A 21,111-nucleotide genomic window follows, 5' to 3' on the forward strand; every position below is an offset into this window, starting at 1 on the left:
TATTGCTTTTTAAAAAGTTAATTCTTTCATGGGATATGGGAGTCACTGGCAAGGCCAGCATTTGTTGCCCATTTCTCTGGAGCTTGTTCGATCATTTCAGGACAGTTCAGAGTCAACCATGTTTCTGTGGCTTTGGAGTGACAATGTTGGCAAATTTCCTTCCCTGAAGGACATTAATAAACCAGAGGGGTTTTATGACAGTTGATAGTTTTGTGGTCACCATTACTGATGCCGAGCTGTCAATTTTACACTTTACTAAATAAATTTAATTACAACAACTGCTGCAGTGGAGTTGAACCCATGTCCCCAGAGCATTAGGTCTCTAAGTTCAGTGACGTTACCACAATGCCACCGTGTCCCAGAATAATACAGCGCAGAATAGGCCCTTCGGCCCATCAAACCTGCACCAACGCATGAAAAACACCTGACAGACTTCCGGTTGTGACCATGGAGTGAGTGGTCACACACACGGCAGCTTCTGCTTAAAGGCACAGAAAAGAGCTCTTTTTACCCAATACTGGATGGAATTTGGATGAAAATGCACAGGTGACTGTTGGAGGATTAGTATCCCCCAGAAGTGGTACGTCTGCTGGCTATCCGACCCGGCAGAAAACAGTGAGAGAGTTGGCTGAAAAGTTGGAGGGAGCCTTTGCTGCAGTAGCCACTGTAAGCATGCAAGCGGGGGAAGGGCTGATGCAAGCGGGGGAAGGGCTGATGCAAGCGGGGGAAGGGCTGATGCAAGCTGGAAGGCCCCAGATGGAGGCAAATTCTGCCGGCAGAGGAAGGAAATGCATGTGGATCGTTCAGAAGCCATTGAAGGAGCTGTGGCACCCTTGAAGAGTTCTCTGGAACGGGCGAAGAGGTGTTTGGAGATTGGGGAGATCGAAGGAGTGATCTTGGACCAGAGTGATCATGTGGTGGCGAAGGTGGGGCTCCTAGGGGACCTGTGTAAAACGTTGAGGGCATCCGGGCAATAGTAAGGGATGATATTGGTGCTATGGAGAACAAGGTTGAATCAATTTGGGTGGAAATCAGGAATAGTAAGGCGAAAAGGTCACTGATAGGAGTAGGAGTAGTCTATAGGCCACCAAATAGTAACAGGATGGTAAGGCAGGCAATAAGCAAAGAAATAACAGATGCATGTAGAAATGGTACAGCGGTTATCATGGGAGATTTTAATCTGCATATCGATTGGTTTAACCAGGTTGGTAAAGGCAGCCTTGAGGAGGAGTTTATAGAATGTGCCCGGGATCATTTCCTGGAACAGTATGTAATGGAACCTACAAGGGAACAAGCGGTCCTAGATCTGGTCCTGTGTAATGAGGCAGGATTGATTAATGATCTCATAGTTCGGGATCCTCTTGGAAGGAGCGACCACAATATGGTGGAATTTAAAATACAGTTGGGAGGATGACAAGGTAAAATCAAACACTAGTGTTTTGTGCTTAAACAAAGGCGATTACAATGGGATGAGAGAAGAACTAGCTAAGGTAGACTGGGAGCAAAGACTTCATAGTGAAGCAGTTGAGGAACAGTGTAGAACCTTCCGAGCGATCTTTGACAGTGTTCAGAAAAGGTTCATACCGACAAAAAAGAAAGACGGTAGAAAGGGGAAAAATCGACCGTGGCTATCTAAGGAGGTGAGGGAGAGTATCAAATTGAAGGAAAAAACATACAAAGTGGCAAAAATTAGTGGGAGACTAGAGGACTGGGAAGTCTTTAGGGGACAACAGAAAGCTACTAAAAAAGCCATAAAGAAGAGTAAGGTAGACTATGAAAGTAAACTGGCTCAGAACATAAAAGCAGATAGTAAAAGCTTCTACAAATATATAAGACAAAAAAGAGTGGCTAAGGTAAATATTGGTCCTTTGGAAGATGAGAAGGGAGATTTAATAATAGGAGACGGGGAAATGGCTGAGGAGCTGAACAGGTTTTTTGGGTCAGTCTTCACGGTGGAGGGCACAAATAACATGCCAGTGACTGATGGAAATAAGGATATGATAGGTGAGGACCTTGAGATGATTGTAATCACTAAGGAGGCAGTATTGGGCAAGCTAATGGGGCTAAAGGTAGACAAGTCTCCTGGCCCTGATGGGATGCATCCCAGAGTGTTAAAAGAGATGGCTAGGGAAATTGTAAACGCACTAGCAATAATTTATCAAAATTCACTAGACTCTGGGGTGGTCCCAGAGGATTGGAAAGTAGCAAACGTGACACCACTGTTTAAAAAAGGAGGTCGGCAGAAAGCGGGTAATTATTAGCCGGTAAGCTTAACTTCGGTTGTAGGGAAAGTGCTGGAATCTATCATTAAGGAGGAAATAGCGGACTTCCGGGTGCGGCGATGACCAGCTAAGTCGCACGTTTCGGCAGCTCCCGGTGGAACGGACTTTAGGGCTCTTGATAGGAGCCCCAACGGCAATTTTAACGGCTAAAAACACCGTGCGGTAAACCAGAAGGGTGTTCCCCCTGGACACGGATGGAAAAAGGAGAGGAAAGTGGCCGGATTGCAGCGGATCCTTTGGAACAACGGCAAGGAAGGCAAGCAGAAACCAAGATGGCGTCGGAAGGTGGCAGTCTCATATGGGGCCCTGAACAACAAGAGTTCTTGAAACGCTGCGTGGAGGAGATAAAAAAGGAAATGAAGAAAGAGTTGTTGGCCCCGATATTACAGGCGATTGAAGGGCTGAGAGAGGAACAAAAGACCCAGGAGCAGGAGCTTCGGGTCGTGAAGGCGAAAGCAGCAGAGAATGAGAACGATATACAGGGCCTGGTGGTGACGTCGGAGATACAGGAGGCACACCAGAAACGATCTGTGGAGAGGTTGGAGGCACTGGAAAATAACGCAAGGAGGAACAACTTGAGGATTCTTGGCCTTCCTGAAGGTGTGGAGGGGGCGGACGTCGGGGCATATGTGAGCACGATGCTGCACTCGTTAATGGGAGCGGAGGCCCCGACGGGTCCGTTGGAGGTGGAGGGAGCGTACCGAGTTATGGTGCGAGGATCGAGAGCAGGAGAAACTCCCAGAGCCATAGTGGTGAGATTCCTCCGTTTTAAGGATAGAGAAATGGTCCTTAGATTTGCGAAGAAAACTCGGTGTAGTAAATGGGAGAACGCGGTGATCCGCGTTTATCAAGATTGGAGTGCGGAGGTGGCGAGAAGGAGGGCGAGCTTTAATCGGGCCAAAGCGGTACTTCACAAAAAGATGATAAAATTTGGAATGCTGCAACCGGCAAGACTGTGGGTCACATATCAAGGGAGGCACCACTACTTTGAGACGGCGGATGAAGCGTGGACTTTTATTGTAGAAGAAAAATTGGAATGAGTGGATTATGAAAATGAACGTTTGGACAAAGTGGTGGGGCGAATGGGGGGGGGCGAAGAGGGGATTTATGTTTTAATCCTGCGGTATGGTAACTTTTCTCTCTCCCACAGGTGGTGATGGGGGGAGGTGGGGAGGGAGAGGAGATGGGGCGTTGGCCATGGGAGGCGGGGCCGAGGGAGAGGCGCGGGCTTGGTTCCCGCGCTATGATAATTATGGCGGGAACAGAGAAGCAGGAAGGAGGGGGCGTCGCACGGTGCGAGCCGTGATCACGGGGGAAAGCCGAGGTCAGCCAGAGTTTGCTGACTTCTGGGAGCAACATGGGGGGAGTAACTACGCTAGCGGGGGGTCTAGCGGGGGGGGGGGGGGTGGGGGGGGGGGGAATTACTGGGTTGCTGCTGCTGGGGAAAGGGGGGAAGTGGGTACGGGAAAGGATGGGCGGGGGGGCACCGTCTGGGAGAGATACAGCTGCGTGGGAACTGGGTGAGGAGCTGGAAAAAGATGATGGCTAACCGGCAAGGGGGGGGGGGGGGGGGGGGTGGGAAGCCCCCCAACTCGGCTGATCACGTGGAACGTGAGGGGGCTTAACGGGCCGATAAAGAGGGCACGAGTACTCGCACACCTTAAGAAACTTAAAGCAGATGTGGTTATGTTACAGGAAACGCACCTGAAACTGATAGACCAGGTTAGGTTGCGCAAAGGATGGGTGGGGCAGGTGTTCCATTCGGGGCTGGATGCGAAAAGCAGGGGGGTGGCTATATTAGTGGGGAAGCGGGTAATGTTCGAGGCAAAGACTATAGTGGCGGATAACGGGGGCAGATACGTGATGGTGAGTGGCAAATTACAGGGCGAGATGGTGGTTTTGGTAAACGTGTATGCCCCGAACTGGGACGATGCCAACTTTATGAGGCGAATGCTAGGACGCATCCCGGACCTAGAGACGGGAAAGCTGATAATGGGGGGAGATTTTAACACGGTGTTGGAACCAAGGCTGGATAGGTCGAAGTCCAGGACTGGTAGGAGGCCGGCAGCAGCCAAGGTGCTTAAGGATTTTATGGAGCAGATGGGAGGGGTGGACCCGTGGAGATTCAGTAGACCTAGGAGTAAGGAGTTCTCGTTTTTCTCCTATGTCCATAAAGTCTATTCACGCATAGACTTTTTTGTGTTGGGTAGGGCATTGATCCCGAGGGTGAGGGGAACGGAATATACGGCTATAGCCATTTCGGATCATGCCCCACACTGGGTAGACTTGGAGATAGGGGAGGAAACAAGAGGGCGCCCACCCTGGAGAATGGACATGGGACTAATGGCAGATGAGGGGGTGTGCCTAAGGGTGAGGGGATGCATCGAAAAGTACTTGGAACTCAATGACAATGGGGAGGTTCAGGTGGGAGTGGTCTGGGAGGCGTTGAAGGCGGTGGTGAGGGGGGAGCTGATATCAATAAGGACACATAAAGGGAAGCAGGAGAGTAAGGAACGGGAGCGGTTGCTGCAAGAACTTTTAAGGGTGGACAGACAATATGCGGAAGCACCGGAGGAGGGACTGTACAGGGAAAGGCAAAGGCTGCATGTGGAATTTGACTTGCTGACTACAGGCACTGCAGAGGCACAATGGAGGAAGGCGCAGGGTGTACAGTATGAATATGGAGAGAAGGCGAGCAGATTGCTGGCACACCAATTGAGGAAAAGGGGAGCAGCGAGGGAAATAGGGGGGGTGAGGGACGAGGAAGGAGAGACGGAGCGGGGAGCGGAGAGAGTGAATGAAGTGTTCAAGACATTTTATAAAAAATTGTATGAAGCTCAACCCCCGGATGGGAGGGAGAGAATGATGGATTTTTTGGATCGGCTGGAAATTCCCAAGGTGGAAGAGCAGGAAAGGGCGGGACTGGGAGCACAGATCACGGTAGAAGAAGTGGTGAAAGGAATTAGGAACATGCAGACGGGAAAGGCCCCGGGACCGGACGGATTCCCAGTTGAATTTTACAGAAAATATTTGGACTTGCTCGCCCCGCTACTGACGAGGACCTTTAATGAGGCAAAGGAAAGGGGACAACTGCCCCCGACTATGTCAGAAGCAACGATATCGCTTCTCTTAAAGAAGGAAAAGGATCCGCTACAATGCGGGTCCTACAGACCAATTTCCCTCCTAAATGTGGATGCCAAGGTCCTGGCCAAGGTAATGGCAATGAGAATAGAGGAATGTGTCCCGGGGGTGGTTCATGAGGACCAAACGGGGTTTGTGAAGGGGAGACAGCTGAACACGAATATACGGAGGCTGTTAGGGGTAATGATGATGGCCCCACCAGAGGGTGAAACGGAGATAGTAGTGGCGATGGATGCCGAGAAAGCATTTGATAGAGTGGAATGGGATTATCTGTGGGAGGTGTTGAGGAGATTCGGGTTTGGAGAGGGGTATGTTAGATGGGTGCAGCTGTTGTATAGGGCCCCAGTGGCGAGTGTGGTCACGAATGGACGGGGATCGGCATATTTTCGGCTCCATAGAGGGACAAGGCAGGGATGTCCTCTGTCCCCATTACCGTTTGCACTGGCGATTGAGCCCCTGGCGATAGCGCTGAGAGGTTCCAGGAGATGGAGGGGAATACTTAGGGGAGGAGAAGAACACCGGGTATCTTTATATGCGGATGATCTGCTACTATATGTGGCGGATCCAGCGGAGGGGATGCCAGAAATAATGCGGATACTTGGGGAGTTTGGGGATTTTTCAGGGTATAAATTGAACATGGGGAAGAGTGAGCTGTTTGTGGTGCATCCAGGGGAGCAGAGTAGAGAAATAGAAGACCTACCGTTGAGGAAGGTAACAAGAGACTTTCGTTACCTGGGGATCCAGATAGCTAAGAATTGGGGCACATTGCACAGGCTAAATTTGACGCGGTTGGTGGAACAGATGGAGGAAGATTTCAAGAGATGGGATATGGTAGCATTGTCAATGGCAGGGAGGGTGCAGGCGGTTAAGATGGTGGTCCTCCCGAGATTCCTCTTTGTTTTTCAGTGCCTCCCGGTGGTGATCACGAAGGCTTTTTTCAAAAGGATAGAAAAGAGTATCATGGGTTTTGTTTGGGCCGGGAAGACTCCGAGAGTGAGGAAGGGATTCTTACAGCGTAGTAGGGATAGGGGGGGGCTGGCACTACCGAGCCTAAGTGAGTATTATTGGGCCGCTAATATTTCAATGGTGAGTAAGTGGATGGGAGAGGAGGAAGGAGCGGCGTGGAAGAGATTAGAGAGGGCGTCCTGTAGGGGGACCAGCCTGCAGGCTATGGTGACAGCCCCATTGCCATTCTCACCAAGGAACTATACCACGAGTCCGGTGGTGGTAGCTACACTGAAGATTTGGGGACAGTGGAGACGACATAGGGGAAAGACCGGAGCATTGGGGGGGTCCCCGATAAGAAACAACCATAGGTTTGCCCCGGGGGGAATGGATGGGGGATATGGAATGTGGCAAAGAGCAGGAATAACGCAATTGAAAGATCTATTTGTGGATGGGACGTTTGCGAGTCTGGGAGCGCTGACTGAGAAATATGGGTTGCCCCAAGGGAATGCATTTAGGTACATGCAATTGAGGGCTTTTGCGAGGCAACAGGTGAGGGAATTCCCGCAGCTCCCGACACAAGAGGTGCAGGACAGAGTCATCTCAAAGAAATGGGTGGGGGATGGTAAGGTGTCGGATATATATAGGGAAATGAGGGACGAAGGGGAGACTATGGTGGACGAACTAAAAGGGAAATGGGAAGAAGAGCTAGGGGAGGAGATTGAGGAGGGGCTGTGGGCAGATGCCCTAAACAGGGTAAACTCGTCGTCCTCGTGCGCCAGGCTAAGCCTGATTCAGTTTAAGGTATTACACAGGGCACATATGACTGGAACACGGCTCAATAAATTTTTTGGGGTGGAGGATAGGTGTGCGAGGTGCTCGAGAAGCCCAGCGAATCATACCCATATGTTCTGGTCATGCCCGGCACTACAGGGGTTTTGGATGGGGGTGACAAAGGTGCTTTCGAAAGTAGTAGGAGTCCGGGTCGAACCAAGCTGGGGGTTGGCTATATTTGGGGTTGCACAAGAGCCGGGAGTGCAGGAGGCGAGAGAGGCCGATGTTTTGGCCTTTGCGTCCCTAGTAGCCCGGCGCAGGATATTGCTAATGTGGAAAGAAGCCAAGCCCCCGGGGGCGGAGACCTGGATAAATGATATGGCGGGGTTCATAAAGTTAGAGCGGATTAAGTTCGTCCTAAGGGGGTCGGCTCAAGGGTTCACCAGGCGGTGGCAACCGTTCGTCGAATATCTTGCGGAAAGATAGATGGGGGAAAAAAGGAAGGCAGCAGCAGCAGCCCAGGACTTGGGGGGGGGGGGGGGGGGGGGAGGAGGGATGGGGGGGGGTGGGTGGGGGGGGTATAGCCTGTGACAAGGCAGTTGCCAATTAGGGCTAGTTTTCATTTTTGTTATTTAATATTTATTTATTTGTTGTTTTTTGTTTATATAAAAAAGGTCATTATTATCTGTATTGTTATAATGTTGTGTAAAGGATGCACAATGTACTGTGTTGGTTGACCAAAAATTTTCAATAAAATATTTATTAAAAAAAAAACTAACAGAAAGCAGAGAGTGGGGATAAATGGGCGTTTCTCTGGTTGGCAACCTGGAACTAGTGGGGTCCCTCAAGGATCAGTGTTGGGCCCGCATTTGTTCACAATTTACATAGACGATTTGGAGTTGGGGACCAAGTGCAATGTGTCAAAGTTTGCAGACGACACAAAGGTGAGTGGAAAAGCAAAAAGTGCAGAGGATACCGGAAGTCTGCAGAAGGATTTGGATAGGTTAGGTGAATGGGCTAGGGTCTGGCAGATGGAATTCAATGTTGCCAAGTGTGAGGCAATCCATTTTGGGAGGAATAACAGCAGAATGGATTATTATTTAAACGGTAAGATGTTAAAACATGCTGCTGTGCAGAGGGACCTGGGTGTGCTGGTGCACGAGTCGCAAAAAGTTGGTGTGCAGGTGATTAAGAAGGCTAGTCGAGTTTTGTCTTTCATTGCTATTGGGATGGAGTTCAAGACTAGTGAGGTTATGCTGCAATTGTATAGGGTGTTGGTGAGGCCGCATCTGGAGTATTGTGTTCAGTTTTGGTCTCCTTACTTGAGAAAGGACATATTGGCACTGGAGGGAGTGCAGAGGAGATTTACTAGGTTGATCCCAGAGTTGAGGGGATTAGATTATGACGAGAGGTTGAGTAGACTGGGACTGTACTCATTGGAGTTTAGAAGGATGCGGGGGGATCTTATTGAGACATATAAAATTATGAAGGGAATAGATAGGATAGATGCGGGCAGGTTGTTTCCACTGGTCGGGGAAAGCCGAACTAGGGGGCATAGCCTCAAAATAAGGGGAGGTAGATTTAGGACGGAGCGTAGGAGGAACTTCTTCACCCAAAGGGTTGTGAATCTTTGGAATTCCTTGCCCAGTGAAGCAGTTGAGGCTCCTTCTTTAAACGTTTTTAAGAAAAAGATAGATGCCTTTCTAAAGAATAAAGGGATTCGGGGATATGGTGTATGGGCCGGAGAGTGGAGCTGAGTCCACAAAGATCAGCCATGATCTCATTAAATGGCGGAGCAGGCTCGAGGGGCCAGATGGCCTACTCCTGTTCCTAGTTCTTATGTTCTTTTATACATTGGAGTTTTAATGGCCCAGACCGAGGGGCTTTACACTGTTACCCGCCCCTCGGTGTACATTTGCTGGAAAGACTTTACACAGTGGTCTTTCCCCATTGCGCCTTGGCGGCAGCTGCCCCAAGCTTGAGTGCGTCCCTCAGCACGTAGTCCTGGACCTTGGAATGTGCCAGTCTGCAACACTCGGTCGAGGACAATTCTTTGCACTGGAAGATCAGCAAGTTTCGGGCAGACCAAAGAGCGTCTTTTACTGAGTTGATGACCTTCCAGCAGCAGTTGATATTTGTCTCGGTGTGTGTCCCTGGAAACAGTCCGTAGAGCACAGAGTCCTGTGTCACAGATCTGTTTGGGATAAACCTTGACAAATACCACTGCATCTCTCTCCAGACCTTCTTTGCAAAGGCACATTCCACAAGGAGGTGTGTGACCGTCTCATTTCCCCCACAGCCACTCCGAGGGCAGCGTGCATTGGTGCAGAGCCTTCGGGTGTGCATGAAGAATCTGACAGGGAGGGCCCTTCTCACCAACAGCCAAGCTAGGTCTTGGTGCTTGTTTGAAAGTTCTGGTGATGAGGCGTTCTGCCAGATGACTCTGGCAGTCTGCTCAGGGAACCATCCAACGTCCTTCACGGTCTCCTTTTCCCTGAGGGCCTCGAGGACATTACGTGCTGACCACTGCTTCATTGCCTTGTGGTCAAAGGTGTTTTCCTTCAAAAACTTTTCCACAAAGGACAGGTGGTACGGTACGGTCCAACTACTTGGAGCGTTCCGCGGCAATGAGGCCAGGCCCATCCTTCGCAACACCGGGGACAGGTAGAACCTCAGTATGTAGTGACACTTGGTGTTTGCATACTGGGGGTCCACGCACAGCTTGATGCAGCTGGACACAAAGGTGGCCAACAGGATGAGGGAGGCGTTGGGTACGTTCCGCCCTCCCTTCTCCAGAGGCTTGTACATGGTGTCCCTTCGGACACGGTCCATCTTGGATCGCCAGATAAATTTGAAGATGGCCCGGGTGACTGCTGTGGCGTAGGGTCGGGTTATGGGCCAGACCTGCGCCACGTACAGTAGCACCGAGAGTACCTCACACCTGATGACCAGGGTTTTGCCCGCAATGGAGAGGGAGCGTTGCTCCCACCAGCCCAGTTTCTGTCTTACCTTTCCTATGCGCTCCTCCCAGTTTTTGGTGCACGCCCCAGCAGCTCCGAACCATATCCCCAGCACCTTCAGGTAATCGGACCTGACAGTGAAGGGGACAAAGGACCGGTCGGCCCAGTTCCCAAAGAACATGGCCTCGCTCTTGCCCCGGTTTACCTTGGCTCCAGAGGCCAGTTCAAACTGGTCGCAGGTGGTCAAGAGCCTGCGTACAGACGCAGGATCCGAGCAGAAGACGGCAACGTCGTCCATGTACAGGGAGGCCTTGACTTGCATGCCTCCACTGCCTGGGATCGTCACTCCTCTTATACCCGGATCCCTCCTGATGGACTCGGCAAAAGGTTCTATGCAGCACACAAAAAGGGCAGAGGAGAGAGGGCAGCCCTGCCTGACTCCAGATCTGATCTGGAACTTTTCTGATTCCCACCCATTGATTGAGACTGCGCTATAGATGTTTGTGTAGAGCAGTTTGATCCAATTGCGAATTCCCTCCCCAAACCCCATTTTGGAGAGCACATCCATCATGTAGGTGTGCGATATTCTGTCAAAAGCCTTTTCCTGGTCAAGACTGATGAGGCAAGTGTCCACCCCCCTGTCCTGCACGTAGGCGATCGTATCCCTGAGTAGCGCGAGGCTATCAGAGATCTTCCTGCCAGGTACAGCACAGGTCTGGTCAGGGTGGATCACCGACTCCAGAGCAGACCTGACCCGATTGGCGATGACCTTTGCTAGAATTTTGTAGTCCACATTCAACAGTGAAATGGGTCGCCAATTTCGAATTTCTTCCCTTTCCCCCTTCTGCTTGTAGATGAGGGTGATGATGCCTTTCCTCATGGACTCTGACATGCTGCCTTCCAGAAGCATACTCTCGTACACTTCCAGCAGGTCTGGGCCCATCCAGTCCCACAGAGCCGAAAACAACTCAACCGGTAAGCCGTCGCTTCCGGGAGTTTTACTCGTCTCGAAGGACTTGGCGGCCTTTGTCAGCTCGTCCAGAGTTAGTGGTTTGTCCAGGTTTTCCAGCTCGCTGTCGCCTATGACCTCCGTGATAGTCGACAGGAAGGTCTGGGAAACAGTGCTATCTGTTGGCTTCAGGTCATACAGTCCGGCATAAAAGGATTGGCTGATCCTCAGGATGTCAGACTGCGATGACTTTTCAGAGCCATCCTCTTCCTTCAGGCTGCTGATCACAGAGGTGTCTCTGTGCACCTTTTGGAAGAAGAAGCGTGAGCACTTTTCGTCCTGCTCCACGGAGCGGACTCTGGAACGGAAGATAACCTTGGAGGCCTCCGAGGTGTAGAGCGAGGCTTGCTGGCTCTTCACCTCTTGGAGATCCTCCTTGACATCCACCCCCATCGACTGCAGCTGGAGCAAATTTTGCATACTTTTCTGGAGCCTGGACATGACCCCTCGTCTCTCTCTCACCTTTTGAACGCCCTTGAGGATGAAAAACCTCTTGATATTCCCCTTGATTGCTTCCCACCAGAGATGTGGGGCCTCAAAGAGGGGTTTCACGGTTCTCCAACCTTTGTAATCCCTCCTGAGTTCCTCGATGTTCTCAGGGGTCAGCAGTTTTACATTTAGCTTCCACGTCCCCCTGCCTACCCCCTGGTCTTCCTGCAGGTGGCAGTCGGCCAGTAGGAGGCAGTGGTCAGAGAAGAACACCGGCGTTACGTCGGTGGACCTGACCGTGAAAGCTCGGGACACAAAAAAGAAGTCTATCCTGGAGCGGACGGACCCGTCTGGCCGTGACCATGTGTATCTACGCTGCGCGCCGTCTGCAGGGTTGCTGCAGACGTCGAGCAGCTTGGCGTCTTTTACCGTTTCCATCAGGAGTCTGGACGTAGCGTCTAGTTTGCTGTCGGCTTTGCTGGATCGTCCAGCCGCATCGATGATGCAGTTGAAGTCACCACCCAGGATGACCGGCTTGGAGGTGGCCAACAGCAGTGGGAGTTGCTGAAGAACTGCCAGCCGCTCACTTTTTACGGCCGGGGCGTACACATTAATAAGTCTGAGAGGGGTGTTTTTGTATTTCACGTCTGCTACGAGGAGGCGCCCGCCCACCACCTCCTTAACGTCGGAGATGGTGAAGTTGCCTCCCCGCAGCAGAATACCCAGGCCGGAGGAGCGGCAGTCGTTTCCTCCTGACCAGATGGATGGCCCGTGGGACCACCAGCTCGACCAGCGCCTGTAGTTGCTGAGGTGCGGAATTCCGCACTCCTGCAGGAACAGTAGGTCAGCTTTTACATTTGCCAAATAGTTGAGTGTGGCTACACACCGCGAAGTATCTTTGATGCTTCGCACATTTATGGATGCAATTTTTAAACCCATTATAAAAAAGATAGATTTACCAGTCTCAAGAGTCCAGAGTCTATACGGTTGGCTGTTCCAGCTGTTCGATGTTCCCCAGCATGCCGGTGGTGCTCGCAAATTTTAGCACAGTTGCAGGGCTGAGAAAGCTGTTCTGGTCCGTACTGGCCCCGTGATTTTGATGCAGATGCATTGGGGGGGTGATGTAGCCCTGGCGTTCGTCATGGCAGTCAGTAGGTGTTGGGGTTGCAGGCCGGTCTTCACCTGGGTTGTTGCTGCTCGTTGCTATCGGGGGTTGGTCTGTGACCTTGTTTCCTTCCCGGTCGGTGGTCTGGGGGGTCTGTGCCTTCCGTTCCACGTTGGTGCTTTGCCTCTTTATTTGAGGCCGATTCTTGTCCTGTTTTCCCTCATCGGATGAGGTGTCGGCGCTCAGTGCGCCGGCTGAGAGGTGTCGCTTTTTGCCACTACCCCTCGGGGGGTTCTTCAGTTTGTTTTTTTGTTTCCGCTTTCGTTTGTCCCTGTTCACTGTTTCCCAGGGCTCTTTATTCTTTGTCCCATCCTCTTCCTCTTCCATTGAGTGTTCCTCATCAGATGGGGCTGGGGTTGGGTTGTCAGGAGGTGCTGGGGCCTCTTCTTTTTGTTGGGGGCCCTTTTGTTGCTTTTCCTCATTCTGAGCCGTGGTGTCTTTTTCGGTGGAGGGTGTATGCACCTCCTCTCTGGTCGCCTTTTTAACTCCGCTGCTGATGATTTCAGCGTATGTCGCCCCGCGTTTCGGGCAGGCCCTGTAAAGATGGCCGGCCTCCCCACACAGGTTGCAGCACTTGTCTTCTTTGCAGTCCTTAGTCATGTGTCCCTCCTGTCTGCAGTTCTTGCAGAAGGTCACACTGCAGTTTGCGGCAACATGCCCCGTTTTGCCACAGGTGTGGCATACTCGTGGCTGTCCCACGTAGTAGAGGTAGCCACGATTTACTCCAATAGCAAAATTGGAGGGGGGATGCAGGATGGCTCCGTTGCTGTCCGTTCTTAGGGTCACCTTGACCTGGTGCTCACTTGTCCAGATGCCGAAGGTGTCTTTCACTTGCACGCTGTCACTTTTCAGCTCAGCGTACCTGGCGAGGAACGTGAGCACATCAGACACAGGGACGTGGGGGTTGTACGTGTGCAGTGTAACAACCCGATTTCGCTGTGCCGGTAGCGTAAACAGAGGCTCCGCAGTTAGGATCGACAAGGGACTCTGGTTACCTTTTTCCTTGAAGACGTTCAAGAATTTGATGCACGCTGCGACGCTCTTGAAGGTGACATCAAAGAAACCATTCTTGGGGAAGTTTTGCAAGCAGAAGATCTCTGTTGCTTTAAACCCACAACACTCGAGCAGCACCCTCTTCACGAAGTGTTTCCTGTCCAAAGGTGACTCTCCCTCCGTTTTCTTTACTGTGACTCGGACAGTGTTTCGCACTCCCCAGCCTGGTGGTCGGGATGCAGCTGCATCCATAGCTCGTACGTTGGGTGTGAAACTGTATCGGCGTTAGGCCTAAACCCGAGGTTTAGGCCAGCATGTAGATCCACCAATAGCAGCCAAGCTCCAAACGTTTCCTCTTTGACGACTTCAATCCCTCCGAGTTCTCCAATCCACGATCGACATCGAAATCCTCAGCTTCTCTCAATCAAATGAGACTACACTTGATCTTAGCCAAAAGGCCGAGAAGCGATTGATGCAAGCTGCGAGACTGTTGAAAGTGATGTCAAAATGTGGATTGTTGGGGAAGTGTTGCATCAAAATATCCATTGTTGGGGAAGTGTTGCATCAAAATATCCATTGTTGGGGAAGTGTTGCATCAAAATATCCATTGTTGGGGAAGCGTTGCATCAAAATATCCATTGTTGGGGAAGCGTTGCATCAAAATATCCATTGTTGGGGAAGCGTTGCATCAAAATATCCATTGTTGGGGAAGCGTTGCATCAAAATATCCATTGTTGGGGAAGCGTTGCATCAAAATATCCATTGTTGGGGAAGCGTTGCATCAAAATATCCATTGTTGGGGAAGCGTTGCATCAAAATATCCATTGTTGGGGAAGCGTTGCATCAAAATATCCATTGTTGGGGAAGTGTTGCAAGCAGAAGCATCTGTTGGTTGAAAGCCGCAGCACTGGGGCAGCACCGGCTTCAGGAAGAAATAGTGATGCACAGCAGGCGAGTGGTTGCAAAGTGTTGTAAGCAGATTGTCCATATTGGAGAATGAAGAGAAAAGGCATGAAGTAGAGAAGTGCATGTACATGCTTGAGCTGTTTTTTGACTTTGAAATTCCCCATAAAGGGGGTGTGTGCACCGTTCCCGGAGGTACTGCAATACCAGGTCGATGCGTGGAGTGGACGGAGCAAGCCCCTATTCCATCTCCCTGCTCCAAAAATCAATTTAATATATGGTCCCCAGATAAGGGACGTATCAGATATTAAACTGATAAGAACAGATTTTTTTTTTTTTCAAAAAAATATACTTTATTCATAAAAATTTATCATGAGCATTACATAAACATTTCAAATTGTCTTGACTGTACATTTCCGGCAGGGTTACATGTTGCCTTGACTTTCTTTCATTCAATTTTGATATTGTCATACACATATCACTCTTTACATTACAATTCCTTCTTAAATATTTACATTGTCATGTTTGTTTAATACATTGGAGTGTTGGTTGCCCAGACCGAGGGGCTTTACACTGTTACGCGCCCCTCGGTGTACATTTGCTGGAAAGACTTTACACAGTGGTCTTTCCCCATTGCGCCTTGGCGGCAGCTGCCCCAAGCTTGAGTGCGTCCCTCAGCACGTAGTCCTGGACCTTGGAATGTGCCAGTCTGCAACACTCGGTCGAGGACAATTCTTTGCACTGGAAGATCAGCAAGTTTCGGGCAGACCAAAGAGCGTCTTTTACCGAGTTGATGACCTTCCAGCAGCAGTTGATATTTGTCTCGGTGTGTGTCCCTGGAAACAGTCCGTAGAGCACAGAGTCCTGTGTCACAGATCTGTTTGGGATAAACCTTGACAAATACCACTGCATCTCTCTCCAGACCTTCTTTGCAAAGGCACATTCCACAAGGAGGTGTGTGACCGTCTCATTTCCCCCACAGCCACTCCGAGGGCAGCGTGCATTGGTGCAGAGCCTTCGGGTGTGCATGAAGAATCTGACAGGGAGGGCCCTTCTCACCACCAGCCAAGCTAGGTCTTGGTGCTTGTTTGAAAGTTCTGGTGATGAGGCGTTCTGCCAGATGACTCTGGCAGTCTGCTCAGGGAACCATCCAACGTCCTCCACGGTCTCTTTTTCCCTGAGGGCCTCGAGGACATTACGTGCTGACCACTGCTTCATTGCCTTGTGGTCAAAGGTGTTTTCTTTCAAAAACTTTTCCACAAAGGACAGGTGGTACGGTACGGTCCAACTACTTGGAGCGTTCCGCGGCAATGAGGCCAGGCCCATCCTTCGCAACACCGGGGACAGGTAGAACCTCAGTATGTAGTGACACTTGGTGTTTGCATACTGGGGGTCCACGCACAGCTTGATGCAGCTGGACACAAAGGTGGCCAACAGGATGAGGGAGGCGTTGGGTACGTTCCGCCCTCCCTTCTCCAGAGGTTTGTACATGGTGTCCCTTCGGACACGGTCCATCTTGGATCGCCAGATAAATTTGAAGATGGCCCGGGTGACTGCTGTGGCGTAGGGTCGGGTTATGGGCCAGACCTGCGCCACGTACAGTAGCACCGAGAGTACCTCACACCTGATGACCAGGGTTTTGCCCGCAATGGAGAGGGAGCGTTGCTCCCACCAGCCCAGTTTCTGTCTTACCTTTCCTATGCGCTCCTCCCAGTTTTTGGTGCACGCCCCAGCAGCTCCGAACCATATCCCCAGCACCTTCAGGTAATCGGACCTGACAGTGAAGGGGACAAAGGACCGGTCGGCCCAGTTCCCAAAGAACATGGCCTCGCTCTTGCCCCGGTTTACCTTGGCTCCAGAGGCCAGTTCAAACTGGTCGCAGGTGGTTAAGAGCCTGCGTACAGACGCAGGATCCGAGCAGAAGACGGCAACGTCGTCCATGTACAGGGAGGCCTTGACTTGCATGCCTCCACTGCCTGGGATCGTCACTCCTCTTATACCCGGATCCCTCCTGATGGACTCGGCAAAAGGTTCTATGCAGCACACAAAAAGGGCAGAGGAGAGAGGGCAGCCCTGCCTGACTCCAGATCTGATCTGGAACTTTTCTGATTCCCACCCATTGATTGAGACTGCGCTATAGATGTTTGTGTAGAGCAGTTTGATCCAATTGCGAATTCCCTCCCCAAACCCCATTTTGGAGAGCACATCCATCATGTAGGTGTGCGATATTCTGTCAAAAGCCTTCTCCTGGTCAAGGCTGATGAGGCAAGTGTCCACCCCCCTGTCCTGCACGTAGGCGATCGTATCCCTGAGTAGCGCGAGGCTATCAGAGATCTTCCTGCCGGGTACAGCACAGGTCTGGTCAGGGTGGATCACCGACTCCAGAGCAGACCTGACCCGATTGGCGATGACCTTTGCTAGAATTTTGTAGTCCACATTCAACAGTGAAATGGGTCGCCAATTTCGAATTTCTTCCCTTTCCCCCTTCTGTTTGTAGATGAGGTTGATGATGCCTTTCCTCATGGACTCTGACATGCTGCCCTCCAGAAGCATACTCTCGTACACTTCCAGCAGGTCTGGGCCCATCCAGTCCCACAGAGCCGAATACAACTCAACCGGTAAGCCGTCGCTTCCGGGAGTTTTACTCGTCTCGAAGGACTTGGCGGCCTTTGTCAGCTCGTCCAGAGTCAGTGGTTTGTCCAGGTTTTCCAGCTCGCTGTCGCCTATGACCTCCGTGATAGTCGACAGGAAGGTCTGGGAAACAGTGCTATCTGTTGGCTTCAGGTCATACAGTCCGGCATAAAAGGATTGGCTGATCCTCAGGATGTCAGACTGCGATGACTTTTCAGAGCCATCTTCTTCCTTCAGGCTGCTGATCACAGAGGTGTCTCTGTGCACCTTTTGGAAGAAGAAGCGTGAGCACTTTTCGTCCTGCTCCACGGAGCGGACTCTGGAGCGGAAGATAACCTTGGAGGCCTCCGAGGTGTAGAGCGAGGCTTGCTGGCTCTTCACCTCTTGGAGATCCTCCTTGACATCCACCCCCATCGACTGCAGCTGGAGCAAATTTTGCATACTTTTCTGGAGCCTGGACATGACCCCTCGTCTCTCTCTCACCTTTTGAACGCCCTTGAGGATGAAAAACCTCTTGATATTCCCCTTGATTGCTTCCCACCAGAGATGTGGGGCCTCAAAGAGGGGTTTCACGGTTCTCCAACCTTTGTAATCCCTCCTGAGTTCCTCGATGTTCTCAGGGGTCAGCAGTTTTACATTTAGCTTCCACGTCCCCCTGCCTACCCCCTGGTCTTCCTGCAGGTGGCAGTCGGCCAGTAGGAGGCAGTGGTCAGAGAAGAACACCGGCGTTACGTCGGTGGACCTGACCGTGAAAGCTCGGGACACAAAAAAGAAGTCTATCCTGGAGCGGACGGACCCGTCTGGCCGTGACCATGTGTATCTACGCTGCGCGCCGTCTGCAGGGTTGCTGCAGACGTCGAGCAGCTTGGCGTCTTTTACCGTTTCCATCAGGAGTCTGGACGTAGCGTCTAGTTTGCTGTCGGCTTTGCTGGATCGTCCAGCCGCATCGATGATGCAGTTGAAGTCACCACCCAGGATGACCGGCTTGGAGGTGGCCAACAGCAGTGGGAGTTGCTGAAGAACTGCCAGCCGCTCACTTTTTACGGCCGGGGCGTACACATTAATAAGTCTGAGAGGGGTGTTTTTGTATTTCACGTCTGCTACGAGGAGGCGCCCGCCCACCACCTCCTTAACGTCGGAGATGGTGAAGTTGCCTCCCCGCAGCAGAATACCCAGGCCGGAGGAGCGGCAGTCGTTTCCTCCTGACCAGATGGATGGCCCGTGGGACCACCAGCTCGACCAGCGCCTGTAGTTGCTGAGGTGCGGAATTCCGCACTCCTGCAGGAACAGTAGGTCAGCTTTTACATTTGCCAAATAGTTGAGTGTGGCTACACACCGCGAAGTATCTTTGATGCTTCGCACATTTATGGATGCAATTTTTAAACCCATTATAAAAAAGATAGATTTACCAGTCTCAAGAGTCCAGAGTCTATACAGTTGGCTGTTCCAGCTGTTCGATGTTCCCCAGCATGCCGGTGGTGCTCGCAAACTTTAGCACAGTTGCAGGGCTGAGAAAGCTGTTCTGGTCCGTACTGGCCCCGTGATTTTGATGCAGATGCATTGGGGGGGTGATGTAGCCCTGGCGTTCGTCATGGCAGTCAGTAGGTGTTGGGGTTGCAGGCCGGTCTTCACCTGGGTTGTTGCTGCTCGTTACTATCGGGGGTTGGTCTGTGACCTTGTTTCCTTCCCGGTCGGTGGTCTGGGGGGTCTGTGCCTTCCGTTCCACGTTGGTGCTTTGCCTCTTTATTTGAGGCCGATTCTTGTCCTGTTTTCCCTCATCGGATGAGGTGTCGGCGCTAAGTGCGCCGGCTGAGAGGTGTCGCTTTTTGCCACTACCCCTCGGGGGGTTCTTCAGTTTGTTTTTTTGTTTCCGCTTTCGTTTGTCCCTGTTCACTGTTTCCCAGGGCTCTTTATTCTTTGTCCCATCCTCTTCCTCTTCCATTGAGTGTTCCTCATCAGATGGGGCTGGGGTTGGGTTGTCAGGAGGTGCTGGGGCCTCTTCTTTTTGTTGGGGGCCCTTTTGTTGCTTTTCCTCATTCTGAGCCGTGGTGTCTTTTTCGGTGGAGGGTGTATGCACCTCCTCTCTGGTCGCCTTTTTAACTCCGCTGCTGATGATTTCAGCGTATGTCGCCCCGCGTTTCGGGCAGGCCCTGTAAAGATGGCCGGCCTCCCCACACAGGTTGCAGCACTTGTCTTCTTTGCAGTCCTTAGTCATGTGTCCCTCCTGCCTGCAGTTCTTGCAGAAGGTCACACTGCAGTTTGCGGCAACATGCCCCGTTTTGCCACAGGTGTGGCATACACGTGGCTGTCCCACGTAGTAGAGGTAGCCACGATTTACTCCAATAGCGAAATTGGAGGGGGGATGCAGGATGGCTCCGTTGCTGTCCGTTCTTAGGGTCACCTTGACCTGGTGCTCACTTGTCCAGATGCCGAAGGTGTCTTTCACTTGCACGCTGTCACTTTTCAGCTCAGCGTACCTGGCGAGGAACGTGAGCACATCAGATACAGGGACGTGGGGGTTGTACGTGTGCAGTGTAACAACCCGATTTCGCTGTGCCGGTAGCGTAAACAGAGGTTCCGCAGTCAGGATCGACAAGGGACTCTGGTTACCTTTTTCCTTGAAGACGTTCAAGAATTTGATGCACGCTGCGACGCTCTTGAAGGTGACATCAAAGAAACCATTCTTGGGGAAGTTTTGCAAGCAGAAGATCTCTGTTGCTTTAAACCCACAGCACTCGAGCAGCACCTTCTTCACGAAGTGTTTCCGGTCCAAAGGTGACTCTCCATCCGTTTTATTCACTGTGACTCGGACAGTGTTTCGCACGCCCCAGCCTGGTGGTCGGGATGCAGCTGCATCCATAGCTCGTACGTTGGGTGTGAAACTGTATCGGCGTTAGGCCTAAACCCGAGGTTTAGGCCAGCATGTAGATCCACCAATAGCAGCCAAGCTCCAAACGTTTCTTCTTTGACGACTTCAATCCCTCCAAGTTCTCCAATCCACGATCGTCATCGAAATCCTCAGCTTCCCTCGATCAAATGAGACTACACTTGATCTTAGCCAAAAGGCCGAGAAGCGATTGATGCAAGCTGCGAGACTGTTGAAAGTGATGTCAAAATGTGGATTGTTGGGGAAGTGTTGCATCAAAATATCCATTGTTGGGGAAGTGTTGCATCAAAATATCCATTGTTGGGGAAGTGTTGCATCAAAATATCCATTGTTGGGGAAGTGTTGCATCAAAATATCCATTGTTGGGGAAGCGTTGCATCAAAATATCCATTGTTGGGGAAGCGTTGCATCAAAATATCCATTGTTGGGGAAGCGTTGCATCAAAATATCCATTGTTGGGGAAGTGTTGCATCAAAATATCCATTGTTGGGGAAGCGTTGCATCAAAATATCCATTGTTGGGGAAGCGTTGCATCAAAATATGCATTGTTGGGGAAGCGTTGCATCAAAATATCCATTGTTGGGGAAGCGTTGCATCAAAATATCCATTGTTGGGGAAGTGTTGCAAGCAGAAGCATCTGTTGGTTGAAAGCCGCAGCACTGGGGCAGCACCGGCTTCAGGAAGAAATAGTGATGCACAGCAGGCGAGTGGTTGCAAAGTGTTGTAAGCAGATTGTCCATATTGGAGAATGAAGAGAAAAGGCATGAAGTAGAGAAGTGCATGTACATGCTTGAGCTGTTTTTTGACTTTGAAATTCCCCATAAAGGGGGTGTGTGCACCGTTCCCGGAGGTACTGCAATACCAGGTCGATGCGTGGAGTGGACGGAGCAAGCCCCTATTCCATCTCCCTGCTCCAAAAATCAATTTAATATATGGTCCCCAGATAAGGGACGTATCAGATATTAAACTGATAAGAACAGATTTTTTTTTTT

General features: G+C 51.1%; 2 pseudogenes; both read right to left on the bottom strand.

The window, feature by feature from the left end:
• Positions 1 to 14,774: 14,774 nt before the first annotated feature.
• On the bottom strand, positions 14,775 to 14,951 carry LOC140407584 (U2 spliceosomal RNA; annotated as a pseudogene).
• Positions 14,952 to 20,947: 5,996 nt separating this feature from the next.
• Positions 20,948 to 21,111, bottom strand: LOC140407585 (U2 spliceosomal RNA; annotated as a pseudogene; the record flags this gene model as incomplete).

The sequence above is a fragment of the Scyliorhinus torazame genome, unplaced genomic scaffold (assembly GCF_047496885.1).
Source record: "Scyliorhinus torazame isolate Kashiwa2021f unplaced genomic scaffold, sScyTor2.1 scaffold_1616, whole genome shotgun sequence".
Taxonomy (NCBI): Eukaryota; Metazoa; Chordata; class Chondrichthyes; order Carcharhiniformes; family Scyliorhinidae; genus Scyliorhinus; species Scyliorhinus torazame.